The following is a 19,258-nucleotide window of genomic DNA, read 5'->3' on the forward strand; positions in this document are numbered from 1 at the left end:
TAATGGCCAAAACCGGTTTGGCTCAGTGGATAGAGCGTCGGCCTGCAGACTGAAGGGTCCCAGGTTCGATTCCAGTCAAGGGCATGTACCTGGGTTGCGGGCACATCCCCAGTAGATGTGCAGGAGGCAGCTGATCGATGCTTCTCTCTCATCGATGTTTCTAACTATCTCTCTCCCTTCCTCTCTGTAAAAAAATCAATAAAATATATTAAAAAAAAAAAAGATAATGGAGTACCACCCAGTGAATATAATCATATATATATGGCTAATATGCAAAGTGTCCCCTCGGGAGTTCGACCGCTCACTATGACATGCGCTGACTACCAGGGGGGCAACGTGGGATGACGGAAGGCCCCAGCCAGCAGCCCCAATCAGCCCTGATCACCGGCTAGGCTCAGAGACCCTACCTGTACACATATTTTGTGCACCAGGCCTCTAGTAGGTAGAGGCCTCTACTAAGTGTAAGTAAGTGAATAAATTGAAAATCTGATGAGGAAGAAAATATTTTCAGTTTCAAAAAAACCTACCCTAAAAATATTTAATTACAAATGAGTTAAGATTACCTTCACATAGGTGTCTAGCAGTTATAACCCTTACACACACAATCAATGACTACCAGCAACGGGACAAGTGGAACTACCTTCAACCTAGTAAGATGCAAAGAGAAGAATGCAGTACCACTTTCAGGATAAGCCTGCCAAAGATCTAATACAAATCTAGTCATGAAACCTAATCAAAGATATATTCATAAGAATATCAGAGAAATGCAAATTTAGGGATAGTCTACAAAAAACTTGATCTGTAATCTTCAAAAGTGTCAAGACCAGCCGTGGGCAAACTACGGCCCACAGGCCGGATCCGGCCCATTTGAAATGAATAAAACTACTGAAAAAAAAGACTGTACCCTTTTATGTAATGATGTTTACTTTGAATTTATATTAGTTCACACAAACACTCCATCCATGCTTTTGTTCCGGCCCTCCGGTCCAGTTTAAGAACCCATTGTGGCCCTTGAGTCAGAAAGTTTGCCCACCCCTGGTCAAGACCCTGGAAGTAAATGCAGAAATTGTTCCAGATTAAAGACTAAAGAAACATGACAACTAAATGTAATGCATGGTTCTAAACTGGATCCTTTTGCTCTGAAAGACTGGGACAACTGGTGAAATTTATGCATTCTTTGTTAACTTCCTAATTTTGATTGTTACGAAGCCATTCTGTATGAGAATGTCCTTGTTTACTGTAGGAAATAAACATTAAGTATTGGGGGTTAATGACGTATCATGTGGGCAACTTATTGTCAAGTGGTTCAGGAACAAAAATGTTCTTTGTACTATGCTTCCAACTTTCCTGTATATTTGTTATTCTTCCAAACTTTAAAATATGAAAAAAAGAATTACAAAAAAATTTACAGCAGTACTAAAAACCTGGGAGTAGTATATCTACACATGAGAACAGAAAGGAATTTGTAGATAACACAAAATGAATTGGAGGTTGAGGGGAGGGGAATGATAATAAAGCACAACACATCTGAGGAACCAGATACACAAAACAAGCATAAAGTGGGATCTCCAAAAGAAGGATAAGTTTTCTTAACAAGAAGGATTGGGAGCAGTGTGTCCTGGGCAGTCATCCAGGTAGTAAAAACCACAGAATAGCTGCCATGTTTAAGGCCTCCAGCACAGCTCTCTATACTGTAGGTATAGACACTTGGGCAGTATAATTGTGAAAACAGGAGAATATTATGTCCCGAGGGACAGGAAACATGTTAGAGGACAAGGAACCCAAATACCTAAAAGAGAAACCCATTAGCTAAATAAACCAAAGCCAGAAGAATAGGGATTCACTTAGGTGGGGGAAATATACTTAAATAACCAATATGGTATAGTCTGGACCATAACATGAAACTTGAACCACCACAACAAAAAAAATCTAACATCTGAGGAAAAACCAAAAGCCTGATGGGTATACTAAGTACAATAAGATCAAATTTCCTATACTGATAATAGAGGAAAATGTAAAAGCAAAATCAACTCCTATAAAAAAGCAAAGAGCTCTTAGCAACTCTATCCACCCCCCCCCCAGCCCCAGAAAAATAAGAAAATAATTAAAAAAACTGAAGACCAAATAAGTGAGCTAAAATATCAAGCCTCAAGATACTCCCTGACACCAGGGGAAAGGGGGTGGGGAGGGAGTAGGAGGAGGGAGAGAAGTAATGAAAGCTCCATAAATTCTAATATTCACCTATTTCTCCAAGTGTTATCTAAGGGCCCTGGAAATTTGAGACACTTTCAAGTAGTCTTCAAGGTCAAAACTATTTTCATAATAATACTAGATCATTTGCCCCTTCCTGACAGCAATGGTGCAAAAGAAATTGTGGGTAAAAAAATGCTAGTACCTTAGCGCACACAATAAGCTATGGTACCAAGCCATACTAATACCACACTACATACTCCCAGATATCTTTTTATTTTTTTTTAATGTATTTATTGATATTTTACAGAGAGGAAGGGAGAGGGATAGAGAGTTAGAAACATCGATGAGAGAAAAATATCGATCAGCTGCCTCCTGCACATTCCCTACTGGGGATGTGCCCACAACCAAGGTACATGCCCTTGATCGGAATCGAACCTGGGACCCTTGAGTCCGCAGGCCAACGCTCTAGCCACTGAGCCAAACCAGTTAGGGCCCAGGTATCTTTTTAAATGCCACTTTCAATTAAGAATATCTCTAACGGTCTGGCCACTGTGGCTCAGTGGTTGAACATGACCCATGAACAAAGAGGTTACCAGTTCTATTCCCAGCCAGGGCACATGCCTGGGTTGTGGGCTCAATATCTCTCTATCCTTCTCCCTTCCTCTCTCTCTAAAACTCAAAAGAAAAAGAAAAAATTTAAAAAAAGAATATCTCTAATGAAGCGGTGAAAAATAACTTTATTCCATCTCAACATTTCAATATGTCTTTCTTTAAAGCTCTTGTATAATTATTTTGAGTTATGAGTATAATTAACCTTTCTTTCATGGAACACCATTTGCCCAACAAATAGAAAACTACCCTACTGTTTTTTGACAGACATCTTCTCAAAAATAAAGTTAGCTTGCAACTTCAAAGGAAAGACACTAACATGTTTGTTACCAATGATTAATACTTCAACTTCCAAGTGAAAATTTAGAATGGTCAAAACTTTGAGCTTGAGAGCTTCACAAAATTAAAGACTCTCTGATGAGATTAGTGGTGATATAAACATTTTTTTTTGTTAATGCATAATGAAATGTGTCAACATTTGGGGGGAAATGTGTAATTCAATGAACCAGTACTTTTCTTTTTTTTATTTTTTAAAAAAATATATTCTATTGATTTTTTACAGAGAAGAAGGGAGAGGGATAGAGAGTTAGAAACATCCATCAGCTGCCTCCTGCACACCCCCGACTGGGGATGTGCTTGTAACCAAGGTACATGCCCTTGACTAGAATCGAACCTGGGACGACGCTCTATCCACTGAGCCAAACCGGTCAGGGCTGAACCAGTACTTTTCAAACACCAATATATGGTGTTAAACCATGAGCAGGTAAAAGATTCAAAATGCAAGAAAAACAATAAATTTTTAGGTAACAAGAAATGAAGAATTCATTGATATGGTTTCACATTTGACATTGCAGCTACCCTTTAAAATACTATTTGTCAAATTTTGGTATGGTGCCCTGACCAGTTTGGCTCAGTGGATAGAGTGTCAGCCTGTGGACTGAAGAGTCCCAGGTTCGATTCCAGTCAAGGGCATGTACCTTGGTTGCGGGCACATCCCCAGTGGGGGGTGTGCAGGAGGCAGCTGATCGATGTTTCTCTCTCATTGATGTTTCTAACTCTCTATCCCTCTCCCTTCCTCTCTGTAAAAAAATCAATAAAATATATTTTTAAAAAATTTTGGTATGGTATCAAAGAATACCCTCAATCACCTAAAAACGCTATGAAAATACTCCTCCCCTTTTCAAACAATATCTGTATAATGTTGGATTTTCTTCATATATTTCAACCAAAACATACTGCAAGATTGAATGTACAAGTGGATATGACAAGTCAAGCTGTTTTCTATTCAACCATACATAAGGGACTTGCAGAAATATATAACAATCCCACATTTTGGCTTAAGATTTGTTTTGAAAAAGTTATTTTTTAAGAAAGTGTTATGCATAGTTTATTATTATTTTAAATTAATATTTTAAAATTTCTAATATGGGAAATATAACCCACATAAACCAAAGCTTTGGGTTCTCAGTAAATTGCTAGAATATAAGGAGATCCCAAGACCTTAGGGCTATTTACTTCTAATTATACTATGCTATAATAGAGTGTCTCCTTCTAAGGACAAATGAAATATATAAGGCACTCTGTCCCAAAGCAAGTTGTCTAAGACAACCCTGTCTTCGAAGTTTTCAGTCTTTTTTCCTTTTCTATTCCCTTGCTGTCACACCATAGGCCAGCGGTTCTCAACCTGGGGGTCGAACGACCCTTTCACAGGGGCTGCCTAAGACCATCGGAAAACACATATATAATTACATATTGTTTTTGTGATTAATCACTATGCTTTAATTATGTTCAATTTGTAACAATGAAAATACATCCTGCATATCAGATATTTACATTATGATTCATAACAGTAGCAAAATTACAGTTATGAAGTAGCAACGAAAATAATTTTATGGTTGGGGGTCACCACAACATGAGGAACTGTATTAAAGGGTCGCGGCATTAGGAAGGTTGAGAACCACTGCCACAGGCCATAACTTTATGATGCTGTCAAACTGCCTCCTCACCCCTTCTGGTACACCAAAAAGGCAGGAAACAGCTTACTAAATACAAAATTAAATGGGCTCGGCATAAGGATGGCCTTATGAATGAAGTCCTCAGACTTTATTTTGCCTGTTTTGATTTCTTAGATGTCTTTTTATTTTCAAGTTTTTCTACTACATTCTATATCTAAAGTCATAAATAACCACCATGTAAGTAGGTACTTCTTCTATTAACTTAATTTTTTGATATTCTTTTTTGTCTTACATACTATCACTTATTTATAAAGCCTGGCAAGGCCTTCTTCATCCAATGACACCTGGAACAAAATTTGAAGTGACAAGAATAAAGTGAATGACAGAATTTCACTGTGCTTATTTCATAAAAACAGACAAAGAAAGGCAATTTCAAAATTTTAGGAACACTACAGAGAAGACATCTAACTTTAAGAGGTAAGACAGGAAGAAAAAGAACAAAATGTAGAAGGTAGGTACATAGATAAAAGGTTTGTGTGTTTTAAGAGGCCAAACACATAAAATATGGATAGGTGGTTGTAGAGAGTCTTAATACAATAGTACATAACAACCTGATCTTAGCAAAGGTAATTTAAGGGATATTAAAGAAAAAAAAGAATTGAGGCAACAAAGTACAAATAAAAACAACATATTAATAAATACCAGATTAAAATATTGATATGTAAACTGAGTTGGAATGCAAAAGGGATATTCAGAATTACACAGGGCTGACAAAATAAACTTTATCTACTCATGTTTTAAACAGGTTTTTTAGGTGATAAACATGGACTAATAAAGTTTAGGAGAGGGGAAGGACAAAATATAATTAAGAAACATCAGCTGAATATAGAGAAAATAGGGGAAGTAAATGAAGCTAAAATAGGAGAAGTATATGAAGCTAACTAAAAATAGGAAGCTAAAGGAATTAGTAAAGAAAGTGGAATAACAGCTAGATATTTTTTTTTTTTTTTACAATTAGGAAATACAAGATAGAGGAGAAAGCTAAAAGGTAAACTGAAACATGAGTGTAGTAGGATTCAATAATTAGTGATGATAAGCACCAAGAAAAAAACAAAAAGCAAATAATGTGGAATAAATCAAAGATAGGTAAAATACAGAAGTGCTGGGCTTATTTCCTTAGAAAATTGAAAAGCAAATATAACACAGCAACAATTCATGTACACATTTTCTATTCAAGAGCAAATAGTATGCACTCAAAAACGGAATAACCTATTGTGAACAATATGTTGTCAGAAAAGGACATCTTTATAACTTTTATCCAGTGTTCCCAGAAAAAAACAAAGCATGTAACAGAAATGGATGGGAAAGAGTGAAAAGTAATGAAATGTGTTTAAAAAAATTCTAGATAAATAACAATTACATAAAGAAGTGCTTTGCCATCCCAAACCAGTAAAATTCTGCATTATCCCAAATACTTTGTAAATATTGCCATTATCTATTTCTAAACCAAAAATAGCTTAAACTCTAAATCAGGTTATCTATAAGCAATTATTTAAAATAAGTGCCATATATGCATTTAACTTTCTGAAAAAAGTGTGTTTATTAAAGTATGATACTGTTTACTATCAAGAGCTCAGCACCAATATCTCTAAAGTAGCTGAATTTTAAAGACTTACTAATGATAAATGTAACATATCTATAGTTATTACAATAAAATATTGGTTTCCATTTTTTAACCTCTGTAAGCTAGAAAAATACATGAAAAGTTTGCAACCGCTTGTTCTCAAACAGTAGACTGACTTCATAATGTAATACTTGAATTAATTACTTGAAGGATTAAGTTTATCACTACTGAAAACTAACACCTTCAAATAAACAGTTCCATTAAATGTACATTTTATGCAATATAAGCAAATACTGGAAATACTCTAGATCTGACAATTTAACCTGAGAAAACCCACACAAATACTAAGAATATCCAAAATTTGAAGTCATTTAGAGATATTTTAACTCATTATCACCTTTTTAAAATTTCTTTACAAACCATTGTCACATTTAAACAAGGCTTTGAAAATATTTATACTGTGACAATAACATAAGGCCTAACATTCATTAAGTTAATTCAGTGTTAAACTACCAAAAGTGTAAGTAATCCACAAAGTAAATTTTTCCTTTCAGGGGGAGGGGCAGGGAGGCATTGATGGCAACTACAAAGATGAATATCTCGCTTCTAAAAAATGCGTCTCTGCAAACATATTGCCCCCTCAAGAAAAAAATTCAAGAACAAGATCTAAAAACAGGGATTTAAGTAGTTGAGTGCTGCAATACTTTTTATATGTAAAATTTACTAATGCAGAGAATTAAAGTGATAATTCTCTATAAAAGACTTGCTCCATTAAGGCTTTGTTGCTCTGAGGCCAAGCATAAGCCATATAAGGAAACTGAGGTTCAATGCCATTTATTTTGTTCCGCTCTTTCAGGTGCCCAAGAATAACCTTTCTGCCTAATGATATGTTCCAAAATCATAAAGTAGATCAGTTATGCACTTAAATTCCTTGATAAGGCTACTTTGACTTAACAGGAATTTCTGGGTGGTTCCCAAATCTTACCAACTTAAAAAAAAAAAAAAAAAGATTTACAGAGACTAAGCTCTGGGGAAAAAAAAAATCAAAATATATACTAACAAACAGTCAAAAGAATTCCATTTTGAAATGTATTTACTAAATAACAAAGAACAAGCTGTGAAATAGTTGATCCTGCTCTTTAAGACCTACCTTTTCTTTTCTTTGAACTTAAGCCAACAATTTTTCTTGGGGAAGCATGGACAAACCCAACAATTTATACTTAAGATATACCTACCCACAGAATCTCACATTTACTTAATAACTAGTCAAAAGCACAGTATTAACTTTCACCTCCCTTTACCTCAAACGTATGGGGGGGGGCGGGGGGGGCGGAGACACACACTTTGAAGACACCCCTGGAGAAGAGAAACACCGTGTTTGCTGCGACCAGAGCTAGCTGGACCTCTAAGGGCCGCCGACGGGCTCCGAAGTGTTTGCCGCCCTGACCGGTGGAATGTCGCCCGCGCCTCCCCAGTTCCTGCCCCCCGAGTGGGGCACCTCTTACCAGCCACGGAGGTGGAGCGGGCCACAACGTTAGGGCCGACACAAACCTGGAAACACTCTACTATTCAAAAAACACTCCGCTCTTTATCAGTCAGTACGATTCCCATGAAAATCATTGCAAGGGCTTTACTTCCCTTCCTGTGCGTTCTGCTCTCAATTGCAGAGAAGTCCCAACAAATCCAACCACTCACAGGGGTTCGTTTTTTTTTATCCTGACTCTCTTTATCCATAACACGACTCCTTCCTTTTCCTTCCCACCAAGTCAGTCAGTTACATAGAAACATCGAGCAGAGGCTGCTTTCAATTAATTAACCCGACGATTATTACAAGGTTCTAAATGCCTGAAAGGAACCAGATACTGAAGAAATATTACCTATCTAGAAAAACAACTAAGAATGGCGCGCGCTTTTTTGTTTATATGGCTTTTCTCACATAGTTATAAAGATTGGAACTAAAAAAAAATCTCTATATAGGATTAAACGCAAACGCCGGATACTCGGTCTCAGTATAAACAAACGCGGCAGCCATCTCAACAGCAGCAAATCGCTCGCTGCAGCCACCTAACTAACTTTCTCCCACAGCAAAAGTTGCCAGGCTCAGCAACCTAATAAATAAAAAGTATATATATACACCGCATATGCTCCGGAAAAGCAAGACTTCGGGACCCAGTGCTGAACAAAGGCGGTCTTTCTTCCGATCGCTTGAAAGTTTTCTTCCCACCGCATTCTTCCGACCTCTGCTGAAATAACTCGAGTCCAGATGGTGCTGGGGAGGGGGTGGGGTGGGGTGGGGGGTGGCACGGGGGGCCGATTCTGCTCTTTAGCACCTGAAACACGACCCAGCTCGACAGCAGCAAAGAACTGAGGACGACTTGGGGGAAAGGAAGCTGCATTCTTCTCTTCCCTGCCCAGGAGCTGCGGGACCTGGAGACACCCTTCGTGCCCATTACCTTTCGGTCGGACGGTGTCTCAGGGCAGCTTTCTCAGGGCTCCGCCAGACATGGTTTCCTCCCCTTCATTAGTCTCTGGGGCTCCGGCCGAACTCCTCCCGGTGAGAGCGGATGCGGGGCGGCCTCCCGCGGTCGGAAGAGCGGCGGCGGCGGCGGCGGCGGGGGCTGGGAGCGGGCTGGCGTTCGCGTCTCGAGTTTTGCAGGAGTTTCCCAGCCCCGACCAGGATCTCCGCCGGGAGGAGAAAAAAAAAAACTTTTCACTCGTGACACCGCCCGGAATTACCGTGCGAAACTCACTTCCGGCCTTGGCGAGTGGCAGGATCCAGCTCGGTCCAGGGGAACCCGGAAAACCAGCTCCGCGCCGGGGCGGCGGCGGCCTCGGCCCGGGCCCCCGGCGCGCCCCGCTCTCCCGACGGCGGCGGCGGCGGGGCCCGGCCGCGGGGACACGAACGCGGCTGGGCGCTGGGACCTCGGCCGCGCTAGGCCGCCGCCTCCTCCTCCGCGCCGTCCCCGGAGCCGGGCGGCGGGGTTATTGTCTCGACAGCGCCTGCCGCGCCCTTCGCCGCGCCGCCGCCCGGGGCCGAGGGGCCGAGCGGGCCGTCTGTCGGGCCGTCCGTCCTTCCGTCCGGCCCGCCCCGCCTTCCCCACTTGCCCTCGTCTCCCGCTCTCGGTTTCCCGCCGCCGCGCCTCCGCTCCCTCCTCGTCCTTCTTCCCCGGCTGCGCGGCTCCCCCGGGAAGCGCAGGGGAGGGGGCGGCGGCTGCGTCTCCTCACGAGCTCGCGGGGCCGCCACAGGGGCAGAGGCTGCGTCCCGCGCCGCCGCGCCACATTCACGAGAGCGAGAGAGCGAGGGGCGGGGAGGGGAGCGGGGCCGGGGGGAGGGGGCTGGGGCGGAGGGAGGTGCTGCCTCCCAGGCTCCGCGGCGGCGGCCTCGGCCGGGAGCAGGGGGCGGGGAGGAGGCTGCGCGCGGCGGCTGGGGGCGGGGCGGCCTCCCGCGGGGGCGCCCCCACCGCCCACGGCCGGCCCGAGGCGCGCGAGCCCGTCACGGCCGCGGGGGCGGGGCGGCCCACGTCGGCGGCGGCTCGGGGGGCCGGGGGTGGCGAGGCTCAGCTAGGGGGGCGCGGCCTGAGCCCCCCTCCCCGGCCCGAGCCGCCCCAGGTGGGGGGATGCTTAGGATCCCGGCCGCCCCGCGCCCGCCCGGGAGTCGCGGAGCCCGCAGGCCCCGGCGCGGGGCAGGAGTTCCTTTGTGCGTCTGCGGCGGGGGCTCGGCGTCCGGGGCGGCCGCGGCGGAGGCTGCAGGGATCGCCGCCGCGCTCTCCCGCGTCCTCTCCGGGCGCGCGCGGGGGGCCGCTTCCCACGCCGGCCGGGCTGCGAGCCCCCGCACCGCGAGCCGCTGGGGTCCTCCGAGCCCCGGCCTCGCCCGGGCGGGCGGGCAGACAAAGCCGTCGGTGGGAGGGGGAGACGGCCCGCGAAACCGCCTCCAGGTCGAGCCTTTGTTAGAGGAAACCGGGGCCGCGCTCTGAAGGCGACGCGGGCTTCCAGCGCCCGCGGGGCCGGCGGGGCCGTCGTTGCGCGGCGCTGGCCCCCGCCGCTCAGCCTGGCAGCGTCGGCGTTTACTGCAGGGACTCGACGCTTCCTGTCAACACAGATGGCAGAGAGCGCCTCAGCCGTAACATTGCCGTTTTCGCAGTTACTGCTTTAAATGTGCTCGCGGAGAAGGCGGCCTGGTTTCCCCCGGAGGAGGCACGTCCTGGCTCCGGAACACGCCCCCGCCCCCAGGCTCTGCGGTGCTTAACCGGGCGCGGGACGGTAATTACTCTCCGTGTCCCTCGAGTCGCCGGTTCAGTCCTTCCGCCTGGGTCCCAGAGATAACTCCGTGTCACCAAGTTTGAATAAAGAGCTGTGCGCCCTGCACACGATTGCTGACTCGCATCCAAAGGGAGGAAGGAATTCATCCAGCCCATCAGAATCCTTCACCGCACGGAGTTGTACGCTACTGACAAACGTGTGCAATGCCTCCCGACGACATGGAAGACATTGTTAGGGGCGGGAGCATTTTAAACGACTTCCACAACTGCTGGAGGTGACACAGGTCGCTCCTTCTCCCAGAGCAGAGGTTGAGGGTTCACTCTCTGTTAGGAACAAAGGGTTCAGGCTCGTTCACTGCTGAACTGGAGGCAGGAGCGCTTAAGAAGCAGCTAGGAAATGCAACGGCAGCCAGGGATGCTGGTTGTTTTATGTGAACACGAGTCTTGGGCGTTGGATCAGTTCTAAAGTTAGCATATTGTATTTTTAATCTGCGCACGGAAGATTTCCCGCTCCACTTTCAACAACTGGTTTGCGTTGAGCAGACTCAAGGGCAGAGCTCTGAACTGAAAGGTCACTGCCCTGAAGCAGCCCCTGCCCGCTCCCTGAGGCGTCTGGAATGCCAGGGTTGTGTTTAGCCTCAGGTTGATTCCACACCTCTTTACATGTGACATCCTAGACTCAAATCAACCTAACTTGCCCCACCCCTACCCCCACCCTAAGTAAATAGGACCTGTCCTGGCCCTAGACTGTTTTTAAAGTTAAACTCATATATGGGACCAACCCTATCATTTGCACTAGGAAAGTCCTAGAACCAAAAGTCCCTACTCCAACTCACCTGATATTTTACCATTATGTTTAATCCCTTTCAGTCTATTTCTCCAGCACAAAGCCATAATCCAGGGGAAGGCAATATTTTAAGCCTTACTCGTTATTTATACCTAATTCATCAGATTGTTTCCCCAAAGCAGCTTCTGATGGAAGGGAATATAACGATGACATATGCTGATGCTGAGTAGGTAGGAGGGGAAAATGTGGTTTAACTTTGAGGGCACTATATGGAGACTACAGATGTATAGACAAAAAAGTGCCTCCCATTTGATACTTACACGGTAAGAGCTCCAAAACACTGGCCTTAAAAGGATGGAAGACAGGATGCATTTACCGATTAAACTATTTGACAAATACTTCTTTTTAAATCCCTTTGTAAAATATCTTCAGCAGGAACTCTGCATCTGTGCTCATACACAATGGTGACATAACAGCTATATGATCAGGGTATTCAGTAATCAGAAGTGATGATGCATCTTTGTTATTCATCACTGACTACTTAAGTCTAACTCATATGAACAGCACATACAAATATAGCCAAATCTTCCATTTGTTCTTTTTATTTTTTTAACAAATGGGTGCTTTACAGGTTAGTTTTCTTTGACAATCTTCCCATAGTTGAACTAAGATGGACTTCACAGTTTCAACTATGATTAAAAGGAGAAGTAAAACCTCACCTTAAACAAGGCTGGCTAACTGTGATTCTGTAATAATAAACTGAACTCCAGGACCTTAGAGAGTAAGCTAATAAATATTTGTGGATGGTATAGCTTGATCTTCCCAATTGTGATTCTCTAAATACTTTCTCTAAATAATTCTCTGTGAAAGACAGGAATTCTTTGGGATTCCCCTTCCCAATGGCTGGATTCAGGAGAGGAATTACTGTCTACTAGAGATAAGCTACATAACTGAAGGAAAGCCTCAAGGTCTTCGCCATTCCAGGGAATGCACACAGCATCCATGGGGGGTGGGGAGGATGTTTCTCAGCAGAGAGCCTACCCACTGTTTTTAAGGGCCCTCCTGTCATTTCCCCTGCCACCCGAGCAGCTGCACAGAAGCAATGTGGAGACCGAGTTAGCAGAGGGAAAGTTTAGAATGATCATTCTTCTTTTCTCCCTTTCTCAACACCTAGTAAAGAACTGGTTACCTAAAACCAAACCGGTTTCCTAAAACACTGTACAGTAGTGTTTGGGAAAATTTAATATTCTGGCTAGATTAGGGTTAGGTTTCTTTTTTGAAAAAGTCTAGAAGCGTTAGATCAGATCAAAACACATTATAACATGTATTTTTCATAGGGATTGACTTCCCTATTTTCACTTCCATCTTAGCCTCTAGATAGAAACGGCAGGAGGTTAGGGTAACAAGTGTGTGGGAAAGAGATGCTAGGGATCAAAAGAGGCAGTACATGCAAGAATTAAAATGAAGGATTTTAGAATATTTTGGGGATGAAATCATCCCTCCCACAGCATGTTTTTGACTTTCAGACATGTTTTCTTTTTTAAAATATATTTTTATTGATTTCAGAGAGGAAGGGAGAGGGAGAGAGAGATAGAAACATCAATGATGAGAGAGAATCATTGATTGGCTGCCTCCCGCATGCCCCCCACTAGGGATCAAGCCCGCAACCCAGGCATGTGCCCTTGACCGGAATCAAACCCGGGACCCTTCAGTCTGCACGCTGATGCTCTATCCACTGAGCCAAACCAGCCAGGGCCAGACATATTTTCAATAATATTTTATAAATCACAAGAAGTCTGCCTCTATTTGTGAAAAGTTTTATGAAAAGTTTTGTAGTTGTTTTTCCCCTAGTATAAGCTCAATAATCTTTTTTTTCTATCAGACATTTTGTAGCCTATCATAGTTAAATTTTTTTCAGATGTCTTATAGTTTTGTAAGTGTGGAGAAAATAAATAATGCATGGTGATTATTTGTATGACCTCTGAAAAAAGATGGCTTGACTTCAAAAGCTGGCTACTGAGTAACTTGGGCAAGTTCCTGAGCATCTATACACATAAACTTGTGTTTCCTCTTCTTTAGAATGGGGACTACAGTATTAACAGCTTCATAGATTATTGGGAGGACTACATGGGACAATGCTCATAAAGTGCTTAGCGCAATGCTTGGCAGACTCCAAAGTGTTAGCTATTGTTAGCAGTGCACTTTAAAATGCACTGACAGGCCTGGCTGGCATGGCTCAGTGGTTGAGCATCAACCTATGAACCAGGAGACCATGGTTCGATTCCCAGTCAGGTCATGTACAGCTCGATCCCCAGTAGGAGATGTGCAGGAGGCAACTCATCAATGATTCTCTCTCATCATTGATGTTCTATCTCTCCCTCTCCCTTCCTCTCTGAAATCAATAAAAATATTTTTTAAATGCACTGAGAGCATATAGTATATCATCCACACTAGAACACTTTTGAGAGTTAATTAATAGACAATAATAGTAATTACACAGGGACAACATATGTAAAACTAGGACAACTGCAGCAAATAGTGAGCCTATAATTTCCAACTTTATTACCTTCTTCTCATCTACCTCCCATCTCAAATTTTCCCTGGTATGAATTATAATCTGTTTCAATATGTATACTTTTTCTAAATCATAACACTATTAAATCAATAAAAGAAAAGGGTAAATACTGCTGCCTACTTCCCTTCAATGGAGGCTTTCACTTAAGAATATTACCTTTCTTTGAGTAACAAAACCGCCTTTCCTACTTACTTAAGCTGACATAATAGCTTTACTTTTTTTGTATAGTATTTTGTCTTAAAAAAAAAACTATTCAGCATCAAATCTGCCATGAAAATAGCCAATATATAGGCATCAAGCATAATCAGAGGTATAGTAAGAGGCTAAATGCTCTGCTCTAAGATGTTACATAAAAACTGTTTTTTAGTTAAGCATGTCATTTCTATATGAAAGTAGGAGTAAATCATTGTTGATGATGACCACATCATAATCAAAATACTGGAAAAGTCTCACCCAAATCTGGTTCAATAAGTATTTGTAAAATGATATTTCTTAGTTGGATTTTCTAAAATAATTCTGGATATACATTCATACTCATATTTTCCTCAGTTGGAAAGAAATTTATTTTCTGGGAATTGATGGCAAATTTCCTTCAAAAATGCTGATCTGAGTAATATATTTTTTATATTTCCTCTCTCGTCTGTTTTCCTTAGTCTAATCCCTTTAAATCAATGCCATTAAGTTAATGTCATTAAATTAATGTCAACCATCAGATCATACAGTATTTTAGTTTTCTTCATTTTTGATTTTCTTGTTCTTCCAGTTTTTCTCTAAAATGGACACTACGTTTCTCTTCCTTCTACCTCTGGAAACTCCCTCTGAGGGTTTTAGTTTTCTTATACAAAACTTTACATAGTATTTTTTCATATCTCCTGCCATATAGCATACCAACCTACTTATAGAAATGTCACTTTACTTCCAAAGCGTTTGTACTTTTTTAAAATATATTTTATTGATTTTTTTACAGAGAGGAAGGGAGAGGGATAGAGAGTTAGAAACATCGATGAGAGAGAAACATCGATCACCTACCTCCTGCACACTCCCCACTGAGGATGTGCCCGCAACCAAGGTACATGCCCTTGACCGGAATCGAACCTGGGACCCTTGAGTCCGCAGGCCAACGCTCTATCCGCTGAGCCAAACCGGTCAGGGCCAAACCGGTCAGGGCAGCATTTGTACTTCTTTATGTTGAAATAAATATATAGAGAAGAAATAGTTTTCAAATATTTATTTTACAATTTTCAACATAATTTTTCTTTTTCAGTCTTGATATTTTATTTCATTTACCTGATTTCTGACCACCCTACCTCATACATAACTGATATTTCTATTTTGTTTTCCAAAGTAATGAAACAGTCAATAAATTTTTTCTCAGTATTATTGTCTTTCAGAAAAGTTATGGCACTGGCATTACAATTTATTAATTAGTGACCTTGGACAAATAATTTATTTTCTCTGTGCAGTAGTTCACGATCTATAAAATGAAATGATAAGGCCTATTTTATCTACCTCATAGGATTATCAGGGCACCAAATGAGATGAAGTACATGAAAGCACACTATAAACACCAAATAAAAGATCATTATCATTAATAAAATATCCTAAGCCATATTCAATGTCCATTAACATAGTGGTTCTATAGTATACATACTTTAGAATACATATTGAATGCAAAGTTTATTTCCTATAAAGCCTATGGCCTATAACAGGAAGTAGATATAAACTCATTCACCTTTCATAAAAAATTTTAGGTCATTAATTCAGATGCCAAAACTTAAGGAGTTTTTATAAGTGAGATACTGGCTACATTTTACTCTATGAGAACATTGCCAGGCAATTTAGAAGTGTTAATTTCAGGGAGAACATTTGGCTTATTTAAAGAAAATAAGCTTTTAAAACATAGAATCTGAGAATTCTCAGTAGCAGTTGAATAAATAGGAAGGGACTTTGGAGGTCATCTGGTTTCTAATTTTACAGGTAAAGAACCTCAGGTTTGAAGACTTGCCCAAAGTCACACTACTGGTTAGTGGCAGAAGCATAATTAGAACCCATTTCCCCCCCAGTTCAGTATGTGTTCAACTATACCACATTGCCACCACTATAATCCAGACAACAAACAACCAGAAACCACCAAAGAAATGTGTGACAGATAGAACTACTTAAAGTTTTTAAACTTGTGTTGGCAAAAGATACCACAAAGTTAAAAGACATATGACAGTATGAGAGAAAATATGTATAAGAATTAATAGCTAATATCCATAATACAAATATAAAGAGCTCTTTAAAACCCAGAAGAAAATAATCCAATAGAAGTATTTTTTTGACATTCAATGTTATTTTATATTAGTTTCCGGTGTACAGCATAGTGATTAGATAACCATATAATTTACAAAGTATCAAGTACCCTCCTGGCATCATACATAGTTACTACAATATTATTGTCTATATTCCTATGCTGTACTTTATATCCCCATGACTATTTTGTAACTACCAATTTGTCCATCTTAATCCCTTCACCATTTTTCACCCAATCCCCCTAATCCTCTCCCCTCTGGCAACCATCAGCTTGTTTTCCAATAGAGGTATTTACAGAAGACATAAACCAGCAGTTCACAAAAAAGAAATACAAAGGCAGTAAAAATCAGGTGAGGAGCAACCCTATTTTAAAGCCAGGATAACTGAAACTCTAGCTAGCTTTTGCTGTTTTATTGCAGTTGGGGTAGTACCTTTTCAGTGGTCTAGAGAGGAGCCGAAGAAACAAAGGGTGCTCTTCTGACCTTGACAGAAAGGGAAGTGAACTAATTTGATGACAAATAAATTGGCATTAAACTGGCTTAAACATGGTCCCAGAAACAAGACACAGAGTCTTTCTGATGCTGCTGTCATGAATGTCATAGGGAAGCTCAACAGTACTACCTCAAAAGGTCAGGCCTGGGCACACACTGGTGGACCCCCGCTTTGGGCATATTCCCCTAGGCCAGACCCCCAGGCTTCTGGATATGTATTTGCCACAGTGTGACCAAATTCCAATGATTACACTGTGGAAACTATGGATTTTAAGATTTTAGTTTCCTCAGCTAAGGACTGAACAGGGTGAGATGGTAGCAAATGTTCTCACAAATCAAAAGTGCTGTAATGAGTTTAAGACCCTGAAGGGAATTAACTCTCTGATTCCCCCAGGCTCACGAACTAAGGTTCTGTTGGGGCTGGAGAATCGTGGGAAGGATCCAAGGAAACAAGTGCAGGAGTAGCCGTAGGAAAGAGGAAAGAGAAGAATGCCTCGCCTGCCTCTGTTTGTAAGGTGAAGTCTCTCCACTCTTCACACTCCCTTGGATTTGCTTCCTGCCAATTATTATCAAGACAAGTAATAGAGAAAAAATATGGGATCAAATAGAAGAGAAAGAGAAAAAAGTAGGCTTAAGATAATTTCTTTAAAAAGACTAATACAAGACTTAAAACTAGGACATGAAGTTAAAAAAAATTATGTTCAATGATCTCTGAACTTTTTATTGGCTTCTGCTGTCTTAATACCTCAGAACTTCAGTGTCTTGACCTCAGACACCACGTTGCTGGATGGATTGCATGGAGTGGCTGTTGTCCAGGGCGTCACCGAGATGGAGGTCCTCCCCTTCTTCTGGCAGGTGGTGCTAGGTGGCAATCTCAGCCTCCAGCTTGACCTTGCAGCTCAGCAGGCCATGTACTCCTGGGCCTGGCGCTGCCCCTTTGCCCGGACCTGGGCCAGCTCTGACTCCAGCTGCAGCAGGATCCCGTTGAGCTGTTCCATCCGCATGGCATAGTGCATCTCCACCTCGTTCAGGCTGTTCTCCAAGCTGAACTTTAGATTCCTCATTCAGGTCAGGTCAGTCTCCAAGGGCTGGATTGTATGTCTCAGCTCTGTGAGTGTCATCTCAGCAGCTTCTATCTCAGTGGTCTGCAAGGTGACCACTGTGGTGCTCTCCTCAGTCTGCTGGGACCAATTCTTATCTAGCTTTTCTTGATTATTTTGAGCCAGCTCGTCATACTGGGACTGAATGACTGCCATGATCTTGCTGATGTCCCAAGATTGGGGCATCCAACTTCACAGTCAACTCAGAGGTGGCAATCTGGTTTTGTAGACCATTCACTTCCTCCTCGGGGTTCTTCTTCTTGAAGAGCAGCTCTTCTTTGAGAGCCTTGATCTCTCTCTCTCTCTCTCCAGCAGCAGATGAGATGGATGTCATCAGTGACCTTTCGGCGGAGACCATTGATGTCACTCTCCACAGACTGGCTCATGGCCAGCTACGTCTCATACTTGACTCTGAAGTCATCAGCAGCAAGATGGGCTGATGTCAATCTGCAGAATAATGCAGGCATTGTCCACAGAATTTGCTAAGATCTGAGTTCTCAGGACCTGGGTGGTTTTGAAGTAATGTCCCCTGTCTCTGACCTGGGGTCCCTTCTTCTTCAGGTGTTCCCAGATTTTGCTCTCCAGTCTCTGATTATCAGCCTCCAGGCTTCTCACCTTTACCAAGTAGGAGGCCAGATCGTCATGCAGGCATTGTACAGCCTTCTCACTGTGGATGCCCCTACGCCTGCCACACACTGGGCCATTCCTGCAGTCAGGCCCCCAGACCCTCTGTGGATGTGGAGAGCGGGCAGTACAACCTGAGGAAAAAGTTCATTATATCTGGCTGCTTCTTCCTCCATAGCTGCTGGATGTACTTGTATGCCATCTTGGCTTGCCAGCAAAATATTTTTAAAAGGCTAAAATAAGTTTGTAGAAAACAAACAGGTGAAGGGAGAGAGAAAATGAGAGTTTTAAAAAATCACCAAAAACAGCAAGTAGAGAAAAAAATTTAAGGCTAAATGCTCCCAAAAGCCACAAATGAGATCGATTTCAATAAATATATAAGGGAAACGTATAAAAAATGAATAACATTGACATTGAGTATAGATAAACTAAAAAAAAATCTATACTATAAAAAATAATAGTTGTGAATGAGTTAAAAAGAAAGGAAACTGCTAAAGGCCATTCCATTTCTGAATGCGTCTGGTATCCCAGGACACAGGATCCTGCTGTACCAAGAGCCTCTGAGTAGAAAATGAGTGGAACAGAGGGCAACCTTGACTGCAGACATTGAGGCTCCCCACTGTTCCTCTCAGCTACCTTTGGAAGCGAGTATCTGACTTTTACAGCTGATCCAAGCAGCACAGCCTGGCCTCTATAAACCTCTCCCAAGCTTCTGACTCACTCCTCTTCTTCAATACATCCTTATC

At 42.4% G+C, this 19,258-nt stretch overlaps 1 protein-coding gene and 1 pseudogene across 21 annotated transcripts in view; both read right to left on the reverse strand.

Annotated features, from left to right (window-relative positions):
• Window positions 1-8,975, reverse strand: part of ERBIN (erbb2 interacting protein) — a 125,058-nt gene extending 116,083 nt beyond the window's left edge. For 17 of the 21 annotated variants that reach the window (XR_009452667.1, XR_009452668.1, XM_059694475.1 and 14 more), the window contains exon 1: window positions 8,518-8,540. The gene's annotated coding sequence lies outside the window, so the exon portion shown is untranslated. Of the gene's footprint in view, window positions 1-8,517; window positions 8,542-8,834 lie in introns of those variants that run through there. The other 4 variants (XM_059694494.1, XM_059694495.1, XM_059694478.1 and 1 more) reach the window with 3 other exon arrangements.
• Window positions 8,976-16,347: 7,372 nt separating this feature from the next.
• Window positions 16,348-18,872, reverse strand: LOC132233581 (keratin, type I cytoskeletal 18-like; annotated as a pseudogene).
• Window positions 18,873-19,258: the final 386 nt, after the last annotated feature.

This window comes from Myotis daubentonii, chromosome 4 (assembly GCF_963259705.1).
Source record: "Myotis daubentonii chromosome 4, mMyoDau2.1, whole genome shotgun sequence".
Lineage (NCBI taxonomy): Eukaryota > Metazoa > Chordata > Mammalia > Chiroptera > Vespertilionidae > Myotis > Myotis daubentonii.